General features: G+C 49.8%; 21 non-coding genes and 4 pseudogenes across 21 annotated transcripts; all 25 read left to right on the top strand.

The window, feature by feature from the left end:
- Window positions 1-1,197: 1,197 nt before the first annotated feature.
- On the top strand, window positions 1,198-1,361 carry LOC135036140 (U1 spliceosomal RNA). The gene has a single exon (XR_010230974.1). It is a non-coding gene; the product is annotated as a U1 spliceosomal RNA (small nuclear RNA).
- A 152-nt stretch (window positions 1,362-1,513) lies between these two features.
- Window positions 1,514-1,649, top strand: LOC135036178 (U1 spliceosomal RNA; annotated as a pseudogene).
- Window positions 1,650-2,347: 698 nt separating this feature from the next.
- LOC135036045 (U1 spliceosomal RNA) lies at window positions 2,348-2,511 on the top strand. The gene has a single exon (XR_010230883.1). It is a non-coding gene; the product is annotated as a U1 spliceosomal RNA (small nuclear RNA).
- Window positions 2,512-2,663: 152 nt separating this feature from the next.
- On the top strand, window positions 2,664-2,826 carry LOC135036128 (U1 spliceosomal RNA). The gene has a single exon (XR_010230962.1). It is a non-coding gene; the product is annotated as a U1 spliceosomal RNA (small nuclear RNA).
- A 674-nt stretch (window positions 2,827-3,500) lies between these two features.
- Window positions 3,501-3,664, top strand: LOC135036050 (U1 spliceosomal RNA). The gene has a single exon (XR_010230888.1). It is a non-coding gene; the product is annotated as a U1 spliceosomal RNA (small nuclear RNA).
- Window positions 3,665-3,816: 152 nt separating this feature from the next.
- LOC135036149 (U1 spliceosomal RNA) lies at window positions 3,817-3,979 on the top strand. The gene has a single exon (XR_010230982.1). It is a non-coding gene; the product is annotated as a U1 spliceosomal RNA (small nuclear RNA).
- Window positions 3,980-4,653: 674 nt separating this feature from the next.
- Window positions 4,654-4,817, top strand: LOC135036075 (U1 spliceosomal RNA). The gene has a single exon (XR_010230911.1). It is a non-coding gene; the product is annotated as a U1 spliceosomal RNA (small nuclear RNA).
- A 152-nt stretch (window positions 4,818-4,969) lies between these two features.
- On the top strand, window positions 4,970-5,106 carry LOC135036176 (U1 spliceosomal RNA; annotated as a pseudogene).
- A 698-nt stretch (window positions 5,107-5,804) lies between these two features.
- Window positions 5,805-5,968, top strand: LOC135036081 (U1 spliceosomal RNA). The gene has a single exon (XR_010230917.1). It is a non-coding gene; the product is annotated as a U1 spliceosomal RNA (small nuclear RNA).
- A 152-nt stretch (window positions 5,969-6,120) lies between these two features.
- LOC135036142 (U1 spliceosomal RNA) lies at window positions 6,121-6,283 on the top strand. Its single transcript, XR_010230976.1, has one exon. It is a non-coding gene; the product is annotated as a U1 spliceosomal RNA (small nuclear RNA).
- Window positions 6,284-6,957: 674 nt separating this feature from the next.
- LOC135036074 (U1 spliceosomal RNA) lies at window positions 6,958-7,121 on the top strand. The gene has a single exon (XR_010230910.1). It is a non-coding gene; the product is annotated as a U1 spliceosomal RNA (small nuclear RNA).
- Window positions 7,122-7,273: 152 nt separating this feature from the next.
- Window positions 7,274-7,436, top strand: LOC135036135 (U1 spliceosomal RNA). Its single transcript, XR_010230969.1, has one exon. It is a non-coding gene; the product is annotated as a U1 spliceosomal RNA (small nuclear RNA).
- Window positions 7,437-8,110: 674 nt separating this feature from the next.
- LOC135036061 (U1 spliceosomal RNA) lies at window positions 8,111-8,274 on the top strand. Its single transcript, XR_010230898.1, has one exon. It is a non-coding gene; the product is annotated as a U1 spliceosomal RNA (small nuclear RNA).
- Window positions 8,275-8,416: 142 nt separating this feature from the next.
- Window positions 8,417-8,579, top strand: LOC135036097 (U1 spliceosomal RNA). Its single transcript, XR_010230932.1, has one exon. It is a non-coding gene; the product is annotated as a U1 spliceosomal RNA (small nuclear RNA).
- Window positions 8,580-9,249: 670 nt separating this feature from the next.
- LOC135036042 (U1 spliceosomal RNA) lies at window positions 9,250-9,413 on the top strand. The gene has a single exon (XR_010230880.1). It is a non-coding gene; the product is annotated as a U1 spliceosomal RNA (small nuclear RNA).
- A 3,240-nt stretch (window positions 9,414-12,653) lies between these two features.
- LOC135036251 (U1 spliceosomal RNA) lies at window positions 12,654-12,817 on the top strand. Its single transcript, XR_010231057.1, has one exon. It is a non-coding gene; the product is annotated as a U1 spliceosomal RNA (small nuclear RNA).
- Window positions 12,818-12,969: 152 nt separating this feature from the next.
- On the top strand, window positions 12,970-13,105 carry LOC135036162 (U1 spliceosomal RNA; annotated as a pseudogene).
- A 698-nt stretch (window positions 13,106-13,803) lies between these two features.
- LOC135036044 (U1 spliceosomal RNA) lies at window positions 13,804-13,967 on the top strand. Its single transcript, XR_010230882.1, has one exon. It is a non-coding gene; the product is annotated as a U1 spliceosomal RNA (small nuclear RNA).
- A 152-nt stretch (window positions 13,968-14,119) lies between these two features.
- LOC135036127 (U1 spliceosomal RNA) lies at window positions 14,120-14,282 on the top strand. The gene has a single exon (XR_010230961.1). It is a non-coding gene; the product is annotated as a U1 spliceosomal RNA (small nuclear RNA).
- A 674-nt stretch (window positions 14,283-14,956) lies between these two features.
- Window positions 14,957-15,120, top strand: LOC135036223 (U1 spliceosomal RNA). The gene has a single exon (XR_010231030.1). It is a non-coding gene; the product is annotated as a U1 spliceosomal RNA (small nuclear RNA).
- A 152-nt stretch (window positions 15,121-15,272) lies between these two features.
- LOC135036148 (U1 spliceosomal RNA) lies at window positions 15,273-15,435 on the top strand. The gene has a single exon (XR_010230981.1). It is a non-coding gene; the product is annotated as a U1 spliceosomal RNA (small nuclear RNA).
- Window positions 15,436-16,109: 674 nt separating this feature from the next.
- Window positions 16,110-16,273, top strand: LOC135036073 (U1 spliceosomal RNA). The gene has a single exon (XR_010230909.1). It is a non-coding gene; the product is annotated as a U1 spliceosomal RNA (small nuclear RNA).
- A 152-nt stretch (window positions 16,274-16,425) lies between these two features.
- Window positions 16,426-16,561, top strand: LOC135036191 (U1 spliceosomal RNA; annotated as a pseudogene).
- A 698-nt stretch (window positions 16,562-17,259) lies between these two features.
- On the top strand, window positions 17,260-17,423 carry LOC135036070 (U1 spliceosomal RNA). Its single transcript, XR_010230907.1, has one exon. It is a non-coding gene; the product is annotated as a U1 spliceosomal RNA (small nuclear RNA).
- Window positions 17,424-17,575: 152 nt separating this feature from the next.
- On the top strand, window positions 17,576-17,738 carry LOC135036134 (U1 spliceosomal RNA). Its single transcript, XR_010230968.1, has one exon. It is a non-coding gene; the product is annotated as a U1 spliceosomal RNA (small nuclear RNA).
- Window positions 17,739-17,829: the final 91 nt, after the last annotated feature.

The following is a 17,829-nucleotide window of genomic DNA, read 5'->3' as shown; positions in this document are numbered from 1 at the left end:
CTGCTGTGACCACGCCCCCTGTGTCTCCTCCGTTGCAGACCCCATTTTGAAGCCTTGCCCCCGGACTAAGAGAAAAGAATGCCCTTGCGCACTATCCTGACTTCTCCTCCCGTCTGCTTAATTTGTGCCTTCCAACGCACAATGCGAACAAGAGGTGGTGCTGCAGGGCCCACACCCTTTTACTTGCCTTACAGAACAGCTCTGGAGCTGTTACAGTGCCCAGCTGCTGCAAGAAATCAGCTTGAATGCATCAGGGGATGGGGCATGGCCAACATGAGCCCCACACCAAAGGAGGGTGGAGGTGTTTAATGCGAACTAGGGGTCATCCAAGCACTGCAAAAGGCCGCCATGCCCTGCATGCCCCTTTTCTCTTTTCATATGCAGATGAGGGTTCCAGTCAACTTTGGCCCACTGCTTGGATTTACATCACCGTATGCAAATCCGTCTGCTGCAGACCTTCCCCCAGGAGTGCTTGTACTAGTTGTTGCATATGGGCCCTCATTCCGAGTCGTTCGCTCTGTAAATTTCATCGCATCGCAGTGAAATTCTGCTTAGTACGCATGCGCAATATTCGCACTGCGACTGCGCCAAGTAATTTTACAATGAAGAAAGTATTTTTACTCACGGCTTTTTCTTCGCTCCGGCGATCGTAATGTGATTGACAGGAAATGGGTGTTACTGGGCGGAAACAGGCCGTTTTATGGGCGTGTGGGAAAAAACGCTACAGTTTCCGGAAAAAACGCAGGAGTGGCCGGAGAAACGGGGGAGTGTCTGGGCGAACTCTGGGAGTGTTTGTGACGTCAAACCAGGAACGACAAGCACTGAACTGATCGCAGATGCCGAGTAAGTCTGAAGCTACTCTGAAACTGCTAAGTAGTTTGTAATCGCAATATTGCGAATACATCGGTCGCAATTTTAAGAAGCTAAGATTCACTCCCAGTAGGCGGCGGCTTAGCGTGTGTAACTCTGCTAAAATCGCCTTGCGAGCGATCAACTCGGAATGAGGGCCATGGTTTGATATTTGATGGTGCTTCAGTATTAGGCTGCCTTCCGCCCTCCCATGTTCATCTGAAAAGATGTGGTCTCCCTGCAGTTGTTGTCCCAAGATGAGAGTTCCCTTGTGCTGCCTCAGTTGAATCTCCTTTACTTGACAGAGATGTGCCTGAGCAGCGGCCCTCACCAGCCCTATCCCAAATCATACTTATTTTGCATAGGAGATACCATGGTCATGAAGATTGTTCTCCCAGGGTGAGGTTCATTCATTGCATTCTGGGTATGCTGACCCCTGTGATTTTCCCAAATGTGGGAAACTCGACTGCATTATTTGTGGTAGTGGGGGACTGTGTTTGTGCTTTCCTCTGGTCAGCTCTGGTAAAAGTCAGATTTCTTTGTCTCAGATCTTCCTCTAGCCTTGTTCTTCTTTCGAGAGTTCCCTGGTGCTGCTTCAGTTGGATCTCCTTCACTTCACAGGGGGGAACCCGAGCAGCGACCCTCCCCAGCTCTAGCCCAACTCCTACTTACCTGCCAGGTGAGATACTATGATCATGAAGGTGCTTCTCCCAGGGCAAGGCTCAACCATTGCACTCTGGGTGTGCTGCTCTTGCGATTTCCCCAAATGTGGGAAACTTGACTGCATAATTTGTGTTTCCCCTCGTCGGCTCTCGTATAATTCAGATCTCTTTGTCTCAGGTCTCTCTCCAGCCTAGTTTGCTGTCTGTTTCCACTTCTCTTTTCTTGAGCCGCTCCCTTCTATGCCCTTGCGCACTATCCTGACTTCTCCCGTCTGCTTACTTCGTGCCTTCCAACGCACAATGCGAACTACAGGTAGTGCTGCAGGGCCCACACCCTTTTACTTGCCTTACAGAGTAGCTCTGGAGCAGTTACAGTGCCCAGCTGCTGCAAGAAATCAGCTTGAATGCTTCAGGGGCTGGGGCATAGCCAACATGAGCCCCACACCGAAGGAGGGAGGAGGTGTGTAATGCAAACTAGGGGTCATCCAAGCGCTGCAAAAGGCCGCCATGCCCTGCACGCCCCTTTTCTCTTTTCATATGCAGACGAGGGTTGAAGCCAACTTTGACCCACTGCTTGGATGACATCACCATATGCAAATCCATCTGCTGCAGGCCTTCCCCCAGGAATGCTTGCACTAGTTGTTGCATTTGGTTTGTTGTTTGGGGGTGCTTCAGTATTAGGCAGCCTTCTGCCCTCACATGTTCATCTGAAAATATGTGTTCTCCCTGCAGTTGTTGTCCCCAGATGAGAGTTCCCTTGTGCTGCCTCAGTTGAATCTCCTTTACTTGACAGAGATGTGCCTGAGAAGCGGCCCTCCCCAGCCCTATCCCAAATCATACTTATTTTGCATAGGCGATACCATGGTCATGAAGATTGTTCTCCCAGGGTGAGGTTCATTCATTGCATTCTGGGTATGCTGACCCCTGTGATTTCCCCAAATGTGGGAAACTCGACTGCATTATTTGTGGTAGTGGGGGACTGTGTTTGTGCTTTCCTCTGGCCAGCTCTGGAAAAAGTCAGATTTCTTTGTCTCAGATCTTCCTCTAGCCTTGTTCTTCTTTCGAGAGTTCCCTTGTGCTGCCTCAGTTGGATCTCTTTCACTTGACAGGGGGGTGCCCGAACAGCGACCGTCCCCAGCTCTAGCCCAACTCCTACTTACCTGCCAGGTGAGATACTATGATCATGAAGGTGCTTCTCCCAGGGCAAGGCTCACCCATTGCACTCTGGGTGTGCTGCCCCTGCGATTTCCCCAAATGTGGGAAACTTGACTGCATAATTTGTGTTTCCCTTGGTCGGCTCTCGTATAATTCAGATCTCTTTGTCTCAGGTCTCTCTCCAGCCTAGTTTGCTGTCTGTTTCCACTTCTCTTTTCTTCAGCCGCTCCCTTCTATACCCTTGTGCACTATCCTGACTTCTCCTCCCGTCTGCTTACTTTGTGCCTTCCAATGCACAATGCAAACTACAGGTAGTGCTGCAGGGCCCACACCCTTTTACTTGCCTTACAGAGCAGCTCTGGAGCTGTTACAGTGCCCAGCTGCTGCAAGAAATCAGCTTGAATGCTTCAGGGGATGGGGCATGGCCAACATGAGCCCCACACCAAAGGAGGGTGGAGGTGTTTAATGCGAACTAGGGGTCATCCAAGCACCGCAAAAGGCCGCCATGCCCTGCACGCCCCTTTTCTCTTTTCATATGCAGATGAGGGTTGAAGCCAACTTTGACCCACTGCTTGGATGACATCACCGTATGCAAATCCGTCTTCTGCAGAACTTCCCCCAGGAATGCTTGCACTAGTTGTTGCATTTGGTTTGTTGTTTGGGGGTGCTTCAGTATTAGGCAGCCTTCTGCCCTCCCATGTTCATCTGAAAATATGTGTTCTCCCTGCAGTTGTTGTCCCCAGATGAGAGTTCCCTTGTGCTGCCTCAGTTAAATCTCCTTTACTTGACAGAGATGTGCATGAGCAGCGGCCCTCCCCAGCCCTATTCCAAATCATACTTATTTTGCATAGGAGATACCATGGTCATGAAGATTTTTCTCCCAGGGTGAGGTTCATTCATTGCATTTTGGGAATGCTGACCCCTGTGATTTCCCCAAATGTGGGAAACTCAGCTGCATTATTTGTGGTAGTGGGGGACTGTGTTTGTGCTTTCCTCTGGTCAGCTCTGGTAAAAGTCAGATTTCTTTGTCTCAGATTTTCCTCTAGCCTTGTTCTTCTTTCGAGAGTTCCCTTGTGCTGCCTTAGTTGGATCTCCTTCACTTTACAGGGGGGTACCCGAGCAGCGACCCTCCCCAGCTCTAGCCCAACTCCTACTTACCTGCCAGGTGAGATACTATGATCATGAAGGTGCTTCTCCCAGGGCAAGGCTAACCCATTGCACTCTGGGTGTGCTGCTCCTGCGATTTCCCCAAATGTGGGAAACTTGACTGTATAATTTGTGTTTCCCCTGGTCGGCTCTCGTATAATTCAGATCTCTTTGTCTCAGGTCTCTCTCCAGCCTAGTTTGCTGTCTGTTTCCACTTCTCTTTTCTTGAGCCGCTCCCTTCTATGCCCTTGCGCACTATCCTGACTTCTCCTCCTGTCTGCTTACTTTGTGCCTTCCAACGCACAATGCGAACTACAGGTAGTGCTGCAGGGCCCACACCCTTTTACTTGCCTTACAGAGCAGCTCTGGAGCTGTTACAGTGCCCAGCTGCTGCAAGAAATCAGCTTGAATGCTTCAGGGGCTGGGGCATAGCCAACATGAGCCCAACACCAAAGGAGGGTGGAGGTGTTTAATGCAAACTAGGGGTCAGCCAAGCGCCGCAAAAGGCCACCATGCCCTGCACGCCCCTTTTCTCTTTTCATATGCAGACGAGGGTTGAAGCCAACTTTGACCCACTGCTTGGATGACATCACCATATGCAAATCCATCTGCGGCAGGCCTTCCCCCAGGAATGCTTGCACTAGTTGTTGCATTTGGTTTGTTGTTTGGGGGTGCTTCAGTATTAGGCAGCCTCCTGCCCTCCCATGTTCATCTGAAAATATATGTTCTCCCTGCAGTTGTTGTCCCAAGATGAGAGTTCCCTTGTGCTGCCTCAGTTGAATCTCCTTTACTTGACAGAGATGTGCATGAGCAGCGGCCCTCCCCAGCCCTATTCCAAATCATACTTATTTTGCATAGGAGATACCATGGTCATGAAGATTTTTCTCCCAGGGTGAGGTTCATTCATTGCATTTTGGGTATGCTGACCCCTGTGATTTCCCCAAATGTGGGAAACTTGACTGCATTATTTGTGGTAGTGGGAGACTGTGTTTGTGCTTTCCTCTGGTCAGCTCTGGTAAAAGTCAGATTTCTTTGTCTCAGATCTTCCTCTAGCCTTGTTCTTCTTTCAAGAGTTCCCTGGTGCTGCCTCAGTTGGATCTCCTTCACTTCACAGGGGGGAACCCGAGCAGCGACCCTCCCCAGCTCTAGCCCAACTCCTACTTACCTGCCAGGTGAGATACTATGATCATGAAGGTGCTTCTCCCAGGGCAAGGCTCAACCATTGCACTCTGGGTGTGCTGCTCCTGCGATTTCCCCAAAATGTGGGAAACTTGACTGCATAATTTGTGTTTCCCCTCGTCGGCTCTCGTATAATTCAGATCTCTTTGTCTCAGGTCTCTCTCCAGCCTAGTTTGCTGTCTGTTTCCACTTCTCTTTTCTTGAGCCGCTCCCTTCTATGCCCTTGCGCACTATCCTGACTTCTCCCGTCTGCTTACTTCGTGCCTTCCAACGCACAATGCGAACTACAGGTAGTGCTGCAGGGTCCACACCCTTTTACTTGCCTTACAGAGTAGCTCTGGAGCAGTTACAGTGCCCAGCTGCTGCAAGAAATCAGCTTGAATGCTTCAGGGGCTGGGGCATAGCCAACATGAGCCCCACACTGAAGGAGGGTGGAGGTGTGTAATGCGAACTAGGGGTCATCCAAGCGCTGCAAAAGGCCGCCATGCCCTGCACGCCCCTTTTCTCTTTTCATATGCAGACGAGGGTTGAAGCCAACTTTGACCCACTGCTTGGATGACATCACCATATGCAAATCCATCTGCTGCAGGCCTTCCCCCAGGAATGCTTGCACTAGTTGTTGCATTTGGTTTGTTGTTTGGGGGTGCTTCAGTATTAGGCAGCCTTCTGCCCTCACATGTTCATCAGAAAATATGTGTTCTCCCTGCAGTTGTTGTCCCCAGATGAGAGTTCCCTTGTGCTGCCTCAGTTGAATCTCCTTTACTTGACAGAGATGTGCCTGAGCAGCGGCCCTCCCCAGCCCTATCCCAAATCATACTTATTTTGCATAGGCGATACCATGGTCATGAAGATTGTTCTCCCAAGGTGAGGTTCATTCATTGCATTCTGGGTATGCTGACCCCTGTGATTTCCCCAAATGTGGGAAACTCGACAGCATTATTTGTGGTAGTGGGGGACTGTGTTTGTGCTTTCCTCTGGTCAGCTCTGGAAAAAGTCAGATTTCTTTGTCTCAGATCTTCCTCTAGCCTTGTTCTTCTTTCGAGAGTTCCCTCGTGCTACCTCAGTTGGATCTCTTTCACTTGACAGGGGGGTGCCCGAACAGCGACCCTCCCCAGCTCTAGCCCAACTCCTACTTACCTGCCAGGTGAGATACTATGATTATGAAGGTGCTTCTCCCAGGGCAAGGCTCACCCATTGCACTCTGGGTGTGCTGCCCCTGCGATTTCCCCAAATGTGGGAAACTTGACTGCATAATTTGTGTTTCCCCTGGTCGGCTCTCGTATAATTCAGATCTCTTTGTCTCAGGTCTCTCTCCAGCCTAGTTTGCTGTCTGTTTCCACTTCTCTTTTCTTGAGCCGCTCCCTTCTATGCCCTTGCGCACTATCCTGACTTCTCCTCCTGTCTGCTTACTTTGTGCCTTCCAACGCACAATGCGATCTACAGGTAGTGCTGCAGGGCCCAGACCCTTTTACTTGCCTTACAGAGCAGCTCTGGAGCTGTTACAGTGCCCAGCTGCTGCAAGAAATCAGCTTGAATGCTTCAGGGGCTGGGGCATAGCCAACATGAGCCCCACACCAAAGGAGGGTGGAGGTGTTTAATGCAAACTAGGGGTCAGCCAAGCGCCGCAAAAGGCCACCATGCCCTGCACGCCCCTTTTCTCTTTTCATATGCAGACGAGGGTTGAAGCCAACTTTGACCCACTGCTTGGATGACATCACCATATGCAAATCCCTCTGCGGCAGGCCTTCCCCCAGGAATGCTTGCACTAGTTGTTGCATTTGGTTTGTTGTTTGGGGGTGCTTCAGTATTAGGCAGCCTTCTGCCCTCCCATGTTCATCTGAAAATATATGTTCTCCCTGCAGTTGTTGTCCCAAGATGAGAGTTCCCTTGTGCTGCCTCAGTTGAATCTCCTTTACTTGACAGAGATGTGCATGAGCAGCGGCCCTCCCCAGCCCTATTCCAAATCATACTTATTTTGCATAGGAGATACCATGGTCATGAAGATTTTTCTCCCAGGGTGAGGTTCATTCATTGCATTTTGGGTATGCTGACCCCTGTGATTTCCCCAAATGTGGGAAACTTGACTGCATTATTTGTGGTAGTGGGAGACTGTGTTTGTGCTTTCCTCTGGTCAGCTCTGGTAAAAGTCAGATTTCTTTGTCTCAGATTTTCCTTTAGCCTTGTTCTTCTTTCGAGAGTTCCCTTGTGCTGCCTCAGTTGGATCTCCTTCACTTTACAGGGGGGTGCCCGAGCAGCGACCCTCCCCAGCTCTAGCCCAACTCCTACTTACCTGCCAGGTGAGATACTATGATCATGAAGGTGCTTCTCCCAGGGCAAGGCTCACCCATTGTACTCTGGGTGTGCTGCTCCTGCGATTTCCCCAAATGTGGGAAACTTGACTGCATAATTTGTGTTTCCCCTGGTCGGCTCTCGTATAATTCAGATCTCTTTGTCTCAGGTCTCTCTCCAGCCTAGTTTGCTGTCTGTTTCCACTTCTCTTTTCTTCAGCCGCTCCCTTCTATACCCTTGTGCACTATCCTGACTTCTCCTCCCGTCTGCTTACTTTGTGCCTTCCAATGCACAATGCAAACTACAGGTAGTGCTGCAGGGCCCACACCCTTTTACTTGCCTTACAGAGCAGCTCTGGAGCTGTTGCAGTGCCAAGCTGCTGCAAGAAATCAGCTTGAATGCTTCAGGGGCTGGGGCATAGCCAACATGAGCCCCACACCGAAGGAGGGTGGAGGTGTTTAATGCAAACTAGGGGTCAGACAAGCGCAGCAAAAGGCCACCATGCGCTGCACGCCCCTTTTCTGTTTTCATATGCAGACTAGGGTTGAAGCCAACTTTGACCCACTGCTTGGATGACATCACCATATGCAAATCCATCTGCGGCAGGCCTTCCCCCAGGAATGCTTGCACTAGTTGTTGCATTTGGTTTGTTGTTTGGGGGTGCTTCAGTATTAGGCAGCCTTCTGCCCTCCCATGTTCATCTGAAAATATGTGTTCTCCCTGCAGTTGTTGTCCCTAGATGAGAGTTCCCTTGTGCTGCCTCAGTTGAATCTCCTTAACTTGACAGAGATGTGCCTGAGCAGCGGCCCTCCCCAGCTCTATCCCAAATCATACTTATTTTGCATAGGAGATACCATGGTCATGAAGATTATTCTCCCAGGGTGAGGTTCATTCATTGCATTCTGGGTATGCTGACCCCTGTGATTTCCCCAAATGTGGGAAACTCGACTGCTTTATTTGTGGTAGTGGGGGACTGTGTTTGTGTTTTCCTCTGGTCAGCTCTGGTAAAAGTCAGATTTCTTTGTTTCAGAGCCTTGTTCTTCTTTTGAGAGTTCCCTTGTGCTGCCTCAGTTGGATCTCCTTCACTTGACAGGGGGGTGCCCGAGCAGAGACCCTCCCCAGCTCTAGCCCAACTCCTACTTACCTGCCAGGTGAGATACTATGATCATGAAGGTGCTTCTCCCAGGGCAAGGCTCACCCATTGCACTCTGGGTGTGCTGCCCCTGCGATTTCCCCAAATGTGGGAAACTTGACTGCATAATTTGTGTTTCCCCTGGTCGGCTCTCGTATAATTCAGATCTCTTTGTCTCAGGTCTCTCTCCAGCCTAGTTTGCTGTCTGTTTCCACTTCTCTTTTCTTCAGCCGCTCCCTTCTATGCCCTTGTGCACTATCCTGACTTCCCCGTCTGCTTACTTTGTGCCTTCCAACGCACAATGCAAACTACAGGTAGTGCTGCAGGGCCCACACCCTTTTACTTGCTTTACAGAGCAGCTCTGGAGCTGTTACAGTGCCCAGCTGCTGCAAGAAATCAGCTTGAATGCTTCAGGGGCTGGGGCATAGCCAACATGAGCCCCACACCGAAGGAGGGTGGAGGTGTTTAATGCGAACTAGGGGTCATCCAAGCGCCGCAAAAGGCAGCCATGCCCTGCACACCCCTTTTTTATTTTCATATGCAGACGAGGGTTGAAGCCAACTTTGACCCACTGCTTGGATGACATCACCATATGCAAATCCGTCTGCTGCAGGCCTTCCCCCAGGAATGCTTGCACTAGTAGTTGCATTTGGTTTGTTGTTTGGGGGTGCTTCAGTATTAGGCAGCCTTCTGCCCTCCCATGTTCATCTGAAAATATGTGTTCTCCCTGCAGTCATTGTCCCCAGATGAGAGTTCCCTTGTGCTGCCTCAGTTGAATCTCCTTTACTTGACAGAGATGTGCCTGAGCAGCGGCCCTCCCCAGCCCTATCCCAAATCATACTTATTTTGCATAGGAGATACCATGGTCATGAAGATTGTTCTCCCAGGGTGAGGTTCATTCATTGCACTCTGGGTATGCTGACCCCTGTGATTTCCCCAAATGTGGGAAACTCGACTGCATTATTTGTGGTAGTGGGGGACTGTGTTTGTGCTTTCCTCTGGTCAGCTCTGGTAAAAGTCAGATTTCTTTGTCTCAGATCTTCCTCTAGCCTTGTTCTTCTTTCGAGAGTTCCCTTGTGCTGCCTCAGTTGGATCTCCTTCACTTGACAGGGGGTGCCCGAGCAGCAATCCTCCACAGCTCTAGCCCAACTCCTACTTACCTGCCAGGTGAGATACTATGATCTTCACTGTTAGGGCAATCAGGATGTGGAATTCCCTGCCAGGGAAGGTGGTAATGGCGGACTCTGTAATAGGATTTAAAAAAGGAATGGATACATTTCTGAATGAAAAAGCTATCCAAGGTTATAATACTTAAAATATCAACATGGTTAATCCGGGGGTAACATGAGTTATAGTAGCTAACTAGTCATAAAACATTATTCAGCAAGTATGTAGAATCATCACAACTTAAAACAGGTTGAACACGATGGGCAATTTGCCTCTATTCAACCTCAAAAACTATGTTACCATATGTTACTATATTACTATGTTACTGTAGTATACAGAACACCACAATGTAATGAGCAGTGATAGTGAGCACTGATGAGGATACTAGAACTGACACTGAGCAGCAAGATGCAGCACTGGACTATTAGTAATGTACTGTAGTATGCTGAGCACCACAATGCAGCACAAGACAATGAGCAGTGATACTGAGCACTGATGAGGATACTACTGAGAACTGACACTGAGCAGGAGAGACACACTACTAGTATTACTGAGCAGCAATAAGTAACCACTGATACTGAGCACTGATATTGAGATTTCCACTGAGAGAACATAGCCACGTCCTCTCCGCTCTCTCTTCAATGCACGAGTAAAAATGGCGGCAACGCGCAGCTCTTTATATGGAATCCGAATCTCGCGAGAATCCGACAGCGGGATGATGACATTTTCCCTTGTTCAGGTTTTCCGAGTCAGGCAGGAACAACCGAGCCTGCCTCGGACCAGTGTAAACCACGTGGAGTTCGTCGGGAATTCGGTTCTCGGAGAACCGAACCCGCTCCTCTATATATACTATATTACTATGTTACTGTAGTATACAGAACACCACAATGCAATGAGCAGTGATAGTGAGCACTGATGAGGATACTAGAACTGACACTGAGCAGCAAGATGCAGCACTGGACTATTAGTAATGTACTGTAGTATGCTGAGCACCACAATGCAGCACAAGACAATGAGCAGTGATACTGAGCACTGATGAGGATACTACTGAGAACTGACACTGAGCAGGAGAGACACACTACTAGTATTACTGAGCAGCAATAAGTAACCACTGATACTGAGCACTGATATTGAGATTTCCACTGAGAGAACATAGCCACGTCCTCTCCGCTCTCTCTTCAATGCACGAGTAAAAATGGCAGCAACGCGCAGCTCTTTATATGGAATCCGAATCTCACGAGAATCTGACAGCGGGATGATGACATTTTCCCTTGTTCAGGTTTTCCGAGTCAGGCAGGAACAACCGAGCCTGCCTCGGACCAATGTAAACCACGTGGAGTTCGTGGGGAATTCGGTTCTCGGAGAACCGAACCCACTCCTCTCTACCTTATACCCATCAATTGTTTTTATTTTCAATCTAAGCCCCTGCAGTTTTCTGTAAGCATCTGCTTCGCTATGATGATCAACAAGTAACAAGGGCAAACACTCAGGGCTTGAGGCGTAGATCTTAGGACCAGCTGCTACAAGCATGGCAGAGGTGTCACTATCACTGGTGACACCCAGAGAGGTGGCGAGGGAGATTGTAATGCAGTGCGCGCAGATAAACAGCGCAATGGTAAAAAGGAGGCATGGTTTCATAGGTAGGGGCGTGGCCTGGTTGCCTGAATCTACATTTTGTTGCTCCGGGTGTCCCGGGGGTTGGGGGCTGCACCCGGGGACTAGTGTGTGAGCGGTGCTGGCTCCTGCACAGTGACAGGGCATGGCCACCCAGCATGACGCCTCCCTTCTTGACCATGCTGTAATTGCAGTCGCACTGCAGTTCAGCGTGATCATAAAAAATGGTGTAGGCTCCTGCTGGTGCAGACTGTAGAGAAAAGCTGCTGTGACCACGCCCCCTGTGTCTCCTCCGTTGCAGACCCCATTTTGAAGCCTTGCCCCCGGACTAAGAGAAAAGAATGCCCTTGCGCACTATCCTGACTTCTCCTCCCGTCTGCTTAATTTGTGCCTTCCAACGCACAATGCGAACAACAGGTGGTGCTGCAGGGCCCACACACTTTTACTTGCCTTACAGAACAGCTCTGGAGCTGTTACAGTGCCCAGCTGCTGCAAGAAATCAGCTTGAATGCATCAGGGGATGGGGCATGGCCAACATGAGCCCCACACCAAAGGAGGGTGGGGGTGTTTAATGCGAACTAGGGGTCATCCAAGCACTGCAAAAGGCCGCCATGCCCTGCATGCCCCTTTTCTCTTTTCATATGCAGATGAGGGTTCCAGTCAACTTTGGCCCACTGCTTGGATTTACATCACCGTATGCAAATCCGTCTGCTGCAGACCTTCCCCCAGGAGTGCTTGTACTAGTTGTTGCATATGGGCCCTCATTCCGAGTCGTTCGCTCTGTAAATTTCATCGCATCGCAGTGAAATTCTGCTTAGTACGCATGCGCAATATTCGCACTGCGACTGCGCCAAGTAATTTTACAATGAAGAAAGTATTTTTACTCACGGATTTTTCTTCGCTCCGGCGATCGTAATGTGATTGACAGGAAATGGGTGTTACTGGGCGGAAACAGGCCGTTTTATGGGCGTGTGGGAAAAAACGCTACAGTTTCCGGAAAAAACGCAGGAGTGGCCGGAGAAACGGGGGAGTGTCTGGGCGAACTCTGGGAGTGTTTGTGACGTCAAACCAGGAACGACAAGCACTGAACTGATCGCAGATGCAGAGTAAGTCTGAAGCTACTCTGAAACTGCTAAGTAGTTTGTAATCGCAATATTGCGAATACATCGGTCGCAATTTTAAGAAGCTAAGATTCACTCCCAGTAGGCGGCGGCTTAGCGTGTGTAACTCTGCTAAAATCGCCTTGCGAGCGATCAACTCGGAATGAGGGCCATGGTTTGATATTTGATGGTGCTTCAGTATTAGGCAGCCTTCCGCCCTCCCATGTTCATCTGAAAAGATGTGGTCTCCCTGCAGTTGTTGTCCCCAGATGAGAGTTCCCTTGTGCTGCCTCAGTTGAATCTCCTTTACTTGACAGAGATGTGCCTGAGCAGCGGCCCTCACCAGCCCTATCCCAAATCATACTTATTTTGCATAGGAGATACCATGGTCATGAAGATTGTTCTCCCAGGGTTAGGTTCATTCATTGCATTCTGGGTATGCTGACCCCTGTGATTTTCCCAAATGTGGGAAACTCGACTGCATTATTTGTGGTAGTGGGGGACTGTGTTTGTGCTTTCCTCTGGTCAGCTCTGGTAAAAGTCAGATTTCTTTGTCTCAGATCTTCCTCTAGCCTTGTTCTTCTTTCGAGAGTTCCCTGGTGCTGCTTCAGTTGGATCTCCTTCACTTCACAGGGGGGAACCCGAGCAGCGACCCTCCCCAGCTCTAGCCCAACTCCTACTTACCTGCCAGGTGAGATACTATGATCATGAAGGTGCTTCTCCCAGGGCAAGGCTCAACCATTGCACTCTGGGTGTGCTGCTCCTGCGATTTCCCCAAATGTGGGAAACTTGACTGCATAATTTGTGTTTCCCCTCGTCGGCTCTCGTATAATTCAGATCTCTTTGTCTCAGGTCTCTCTCCAGCCTAGTTTGCTGTCTGTTTCCACTTCTCTTTTCTTGAGCCGCTCCCTTCTATGCCCTTGCGCACTATCCTGACTTCTCCCGTCTGCTTACTTCGTGCCTTCCAACGCACAATGCGAACTACAGGTAGTGCTGCAGGGCCCACACCCTTTTACTTGCCTTACAGAGTAGCTCTGGAGCAGTTACAGTGCCCAGCTGCTGCAAGAAATCAGCTTTAATGCTTCAGGGGCTGGGGCATAGCCAACATGAGCCCCACACCGAAGGAGGGAGGAGGTGTGTAATGCAAACTAGGGGTCATCCAAGCGCTGCAAAAGGCCGCCATGCCCTGCACGCCCCTTTTCTCTTTTCATATGCAGACGAGGGTTGAAGCCAACTTTGACCCACTGCTTGGATGACATCACCATATGCAAATCCATCTGCTGCAGGCCTTCCCCCAGGAATGCTTGCACTAGTTGTTGCATTTGGTTTGTTGTTTGGGGGTGCTTCAGTATTAGGCAGCCTTCTGCCCTCACATGTTCATCTGAAAATATGTGTTCTCCCTGCAGTTGTTGTCCCCAGATGAGAGTTCCCTTGTGCTGCCTCAGTTGAATCTCCTTTACTTGACAGAGATGTGCCTGAGCAGCGGCCCTCCCCAGCCCTATCCCAAATCATACTTATTTTGCATAGGCGATACCATGGTCATGAAGATTGTTCTCCCAGGGTGAGGTTCATTCATTGCATTCTGGGTATGCTGACCCCTGTGATTTCCCCAAATGTGGGAAACTCGACTGCATTATTTGTGGTAGTGGGGGACTGTGTTTGTGCTTTCCTCTGGCCAGCTCTGGAAAAAGTCAGATTTCTTTGTCTCAGATCTTCCTCTAGCCTTGTTCTTCTTTCGAGAGTTCCCTTGTGCTGCCTCAGTTGGATCTCTTTCACTTGACAGGGGGGTGCCCGAACAGCGACCCTCCCCTGCTCTAGCCCAACTCCTACTTACCTGCCAGGTGAGATACTATGATCATGAAGGTGCTTCTCCCAGGGCAAGGCTCACCCATTGCACTCTGGGTGTGCTGCCCCTGCGATTTCCCCAAATGTGGGAAACTTGACTGCATAATTTGTGTTTCCCTTGGTCGGCTCTCGTATAATTCAGATCTCTTTGTCTCAGGTCTCTCTCCAGCCTAGTTTGCTGTCTGTTTCCACTTCTCTTTTCTTCAGCCGCTCCCTTCTATACCCTTGTGCACTATCCTGACTTCTCCTCCCGTCTGCTTACTTTGTGCCTTCCAATGCACAATGCAAACTACAGGTAGTGCTGCAGGGCCCACACCCTTTTACTTGCCTTACAGAGCAGCTCTGGAGCTGTTACAGTGCCCAGCTGCTGCAAGAAATCAGCTTGAATGCTCCAGGGGATGGGGCATGGCCAACATGAGCCCCACACCAAAGGAGGGTGGAGGTGTTTAATGCGAACTAGGGGTCATCCAAGCACCGCAAAAGGCCGCCATGCCCTGCACGCCCCTTTTCTCTTTTCATATGCAGATGAGGGTTGAAGCCAACTTTGACCCACTGCTTGGATGACATCACCGTATGCAAATCCGTCTTCTGCAGAACTTCCCCCAGGAATGCTTGCACTAGTTGTTGCATTTGGTTTGTTGTTTGGGGGTGCTTCAGTATTAGGCAGCCTTCTGCCCTCCCATGTTCATCTGAAAATATGTGTTCTCCCTGCAGTTGTTGTCCCCAGATGAGAGTTCCCTTGTGCTGCCTCAGTTAAATCTCCTTTACTTGACAGAGATGTGCATGAGCAGCGGCCCTCCCCAGCCCTATTCCAAATCATACTTATTTTGCATAGGAGATACCATGGTCATGAAGATTTTTCTCCCAGGGTGAGGTTCATTCATTGCATTTTGGGTATGCTGACCCCTGTGATTTCCCCAAATGTGGGAAACTCAACTGCATTATTTGTGGTAGTGGGGGACTGTGTTTGTGCTTTCCTCTGGTCAGCTCTGGTAAAAGTCAGATTTCTTTGTCTCAGATTTTCCTCTAGCCTTGTTCTTCTTTCGAGAGTTCCCTTGTGCTGCCTTAATTGGATCTCCTTCACTTTACAGGGGGGTACCCTAGCAGCGACCCTCCCCAGCTCTAGCCCAACTCCTACTTACCTGCCAGGTGAGATACTATGATCATGAAGGTGCTTCTCCCAGGGCAAGGCTAACCCATTGCACTCTGGGTGTGCTGCTCCTGCGATTTCCCCAAATGTGGGAAACTTGACTGTATAATTTGTGTTTCCCCTGGTCGGCTCTCGTATAATTCAGATCTCTTTGTCTCAGGTCTCTCTCCAGCCTAGTTTGCTGTCTGTTTCCACTTCTCTTTTCTTGAGCCGCTTACTTCTATGCCCTTGCGCACTATCCTGACTTCTCCTCCTGTCTGCTTACTTTGTGCCTTCCAACGCACAATGCAAACTACAGGTAGTGCTGCAGGGCCCACACCCTTTTACTTGCCTTACAGAGCAGCTCTGGAGCTGTTACAGTGCCCAGCTGCTGCAAGAAATCAGCTTGAATGCTTCAGGGGCTGGGGCATAGCCAACATGAGCCCCACACCAAAGGAGGGTGGAGGTGTTTAATGCAAACTAGGGGTCAGCCAAGCGCCGCAAAAGGCCACCATGCCCTGCACGCCCCTTTTCTCTTTTCATATGCAGACGAGGGTTGAAGCCAACTTTGACCCACTGCTTGGATGACATCACCATATGCAAATCCATCTGCGGCAGGCCTTCCCCCAGGAATGCTTGCACTAGTTGTTGCATTTGGTTTGTTGTTTGGGGGTGCTTCAGTATTAGGCAGTCCTCTGCCCTCCCATGTTCATCTGAAAATATATGTTCTCCCTGCAGTTGTTGTCCCAAGATGAGAGTTCCCTTGTGCTGCCTCAGTTGAATCTCCTTTACTTGACAGAGATGTGCATGAGCAGCGGCCCTCCCCAGCCCTATTCCAAATCATACTTATTTTGCATAGGAGATACCATGGTCATGAAGATTTTTCTCCCAGGGTGAGGTTCATTCATTGCATTTTGGGTATGCTGACCCCTGTGATTTCCCCAAATGTGGGAAACTTGACTGCATTATTTGTGGTAGTGGGAGACTGTGTTTGTGCTTTCCTCTGGTCAGCTCTGGTAAAAGTCAGATTTCTTTGTCTCAGATCTTCCTCTAGCCTTGTTCTTCTTTCGAGAGTTCCCTGGTGCTGCCTCAGTTGGATCTCCTTCACTTCACAGGGGGGAACCCGAGCAGCGACCCTCCCCAGCTCTAGCCCAACTCCTACTTACCTGCCAGGTGAGATACTATGATCATGAATGTGCTTCTCCCAGGGCAAGGCTCAACCATTGCACTCTGGGTGTGCTGCTCCTGCGATTTCCCCAAATGTGGGAAACGTGACTGCATAATTTGTGTTTCCCCTCGTCGGCTCTCGTATAATTCAGATCTCTTTGTCTCAGGTCTCTCTCCAGCCTAGTTTGCTGTCTGTTTCCACTTCTCTTTTCTTGAGCCGCTCCCTTCTATGCCCTTGCGCACTATCCTGACTTCTCCCGTCTGCTTACTTCGTGCCTTCCAACGCACAATGCGAACTACAGGTAGTGCTGCAGGGCCCACACCCTTTTACTTGCCTTACAGAGTAGCTCTGGAGCAGTTACAGTGCCCAGCTGCTGCAAGAAATCAGCTTGAATGCTTCAGGGGCTGGGGCATAGCCAACATGAGCCCCACACCAAAGGAGGGTGGAGGTGTTTAATGCAAACTAGGGGTCAGCCAAGCGCCGCAAAAGGCCACCATGCCCTGCACGCCCCTTTTCTCTTTTCATATGCAGACGAGGGTTGAAGCCAACTTTGACCCACTGCTTGGATGACATCACCATATGCAAATCCATCTGCGGCAGGCCTTCCCCCAGGAATGCTTGCACTAGTTGTTGCATTTGGTTTGTTGTTTGGGGGTGCTTCAGTATTAGGCAGCCTTCTGCCCTCCCATGTTCATCTGAAAATATATGTTCTCCCTGCAGTTGTTGTCCCAAGATGAGAGTTCCCTTGTGCTGCCTCAGTTGAATCTCCTTTACTTGACAGAGATGTGCATGAGCAGCGGCCCTCCCCAGCCCTATTCCAAATCATACTTATTTTGCATAGGAGATACCATGGTCATGAAGATTTTTCTCCCAGGGTGAGGTTCATTCATTGCATTTTGGGTATGCTGACCCCTGTGATTTCCCCAAATGTGGGAAACTTGACTGCATTATTTGTGGTAGTGGGAGACTGTGTTTGTGCTTTCCTCTGGTCAGCTCTGGTAAAAGTCAGATTTCTTTGTCTCAGATTTTCCTTTAGCCTTGTTCTTCTTTCGAGAGTTCCCTTGTGCTGCCTCAGTTGGATCTCCTTCACTTTACAGGGGGGTACCCGAGCAGCGACCCTCCCCAGCTCTAGCCCAACTCCTACTTACCTGCCAGGTGAGATACTATGATCATGAAGGTGCTTCTCCCAGGGCAAGGCTCACCCATTGTACTCTGGGTGTGCTGCTCCTGCGATTTCCCCAAATGTGGGAAACTTGACTGCATAATTTGTGTTTCCCCTGGTCGGCTCTCGTATAATTCAGATCTCTTTGTCTCAGGTCTCTCTCCAGCCTAGTTTGCTGTCTGTTTCCACTTCTCTTTTCTTCAGCCGCTCCCTTCTATACCCTTGTGCACTA

The sequence above is a fragment of the Pseudophryne corroboree genome, unplaced genomic scaffold, assembly GCF_028390025.1.
Source record: "Pseudophryne corroboree isolate aPseCor3 unplaced genomic scaffold, aPseCor3.hap2 scaffold_630, whole genome shotgun sequence".
NCBI lineage: Eukaryota > Metazoa > Chordata > Amphibia > Anura > Myobatrachidae > Pseudophryne > Pseudophryne corroboree.
The sequence above is the reverse complement of the archived record's forward strand: the minus strand, read 5'-3'. Positions and strand labels throughout refer to the sequence as shown.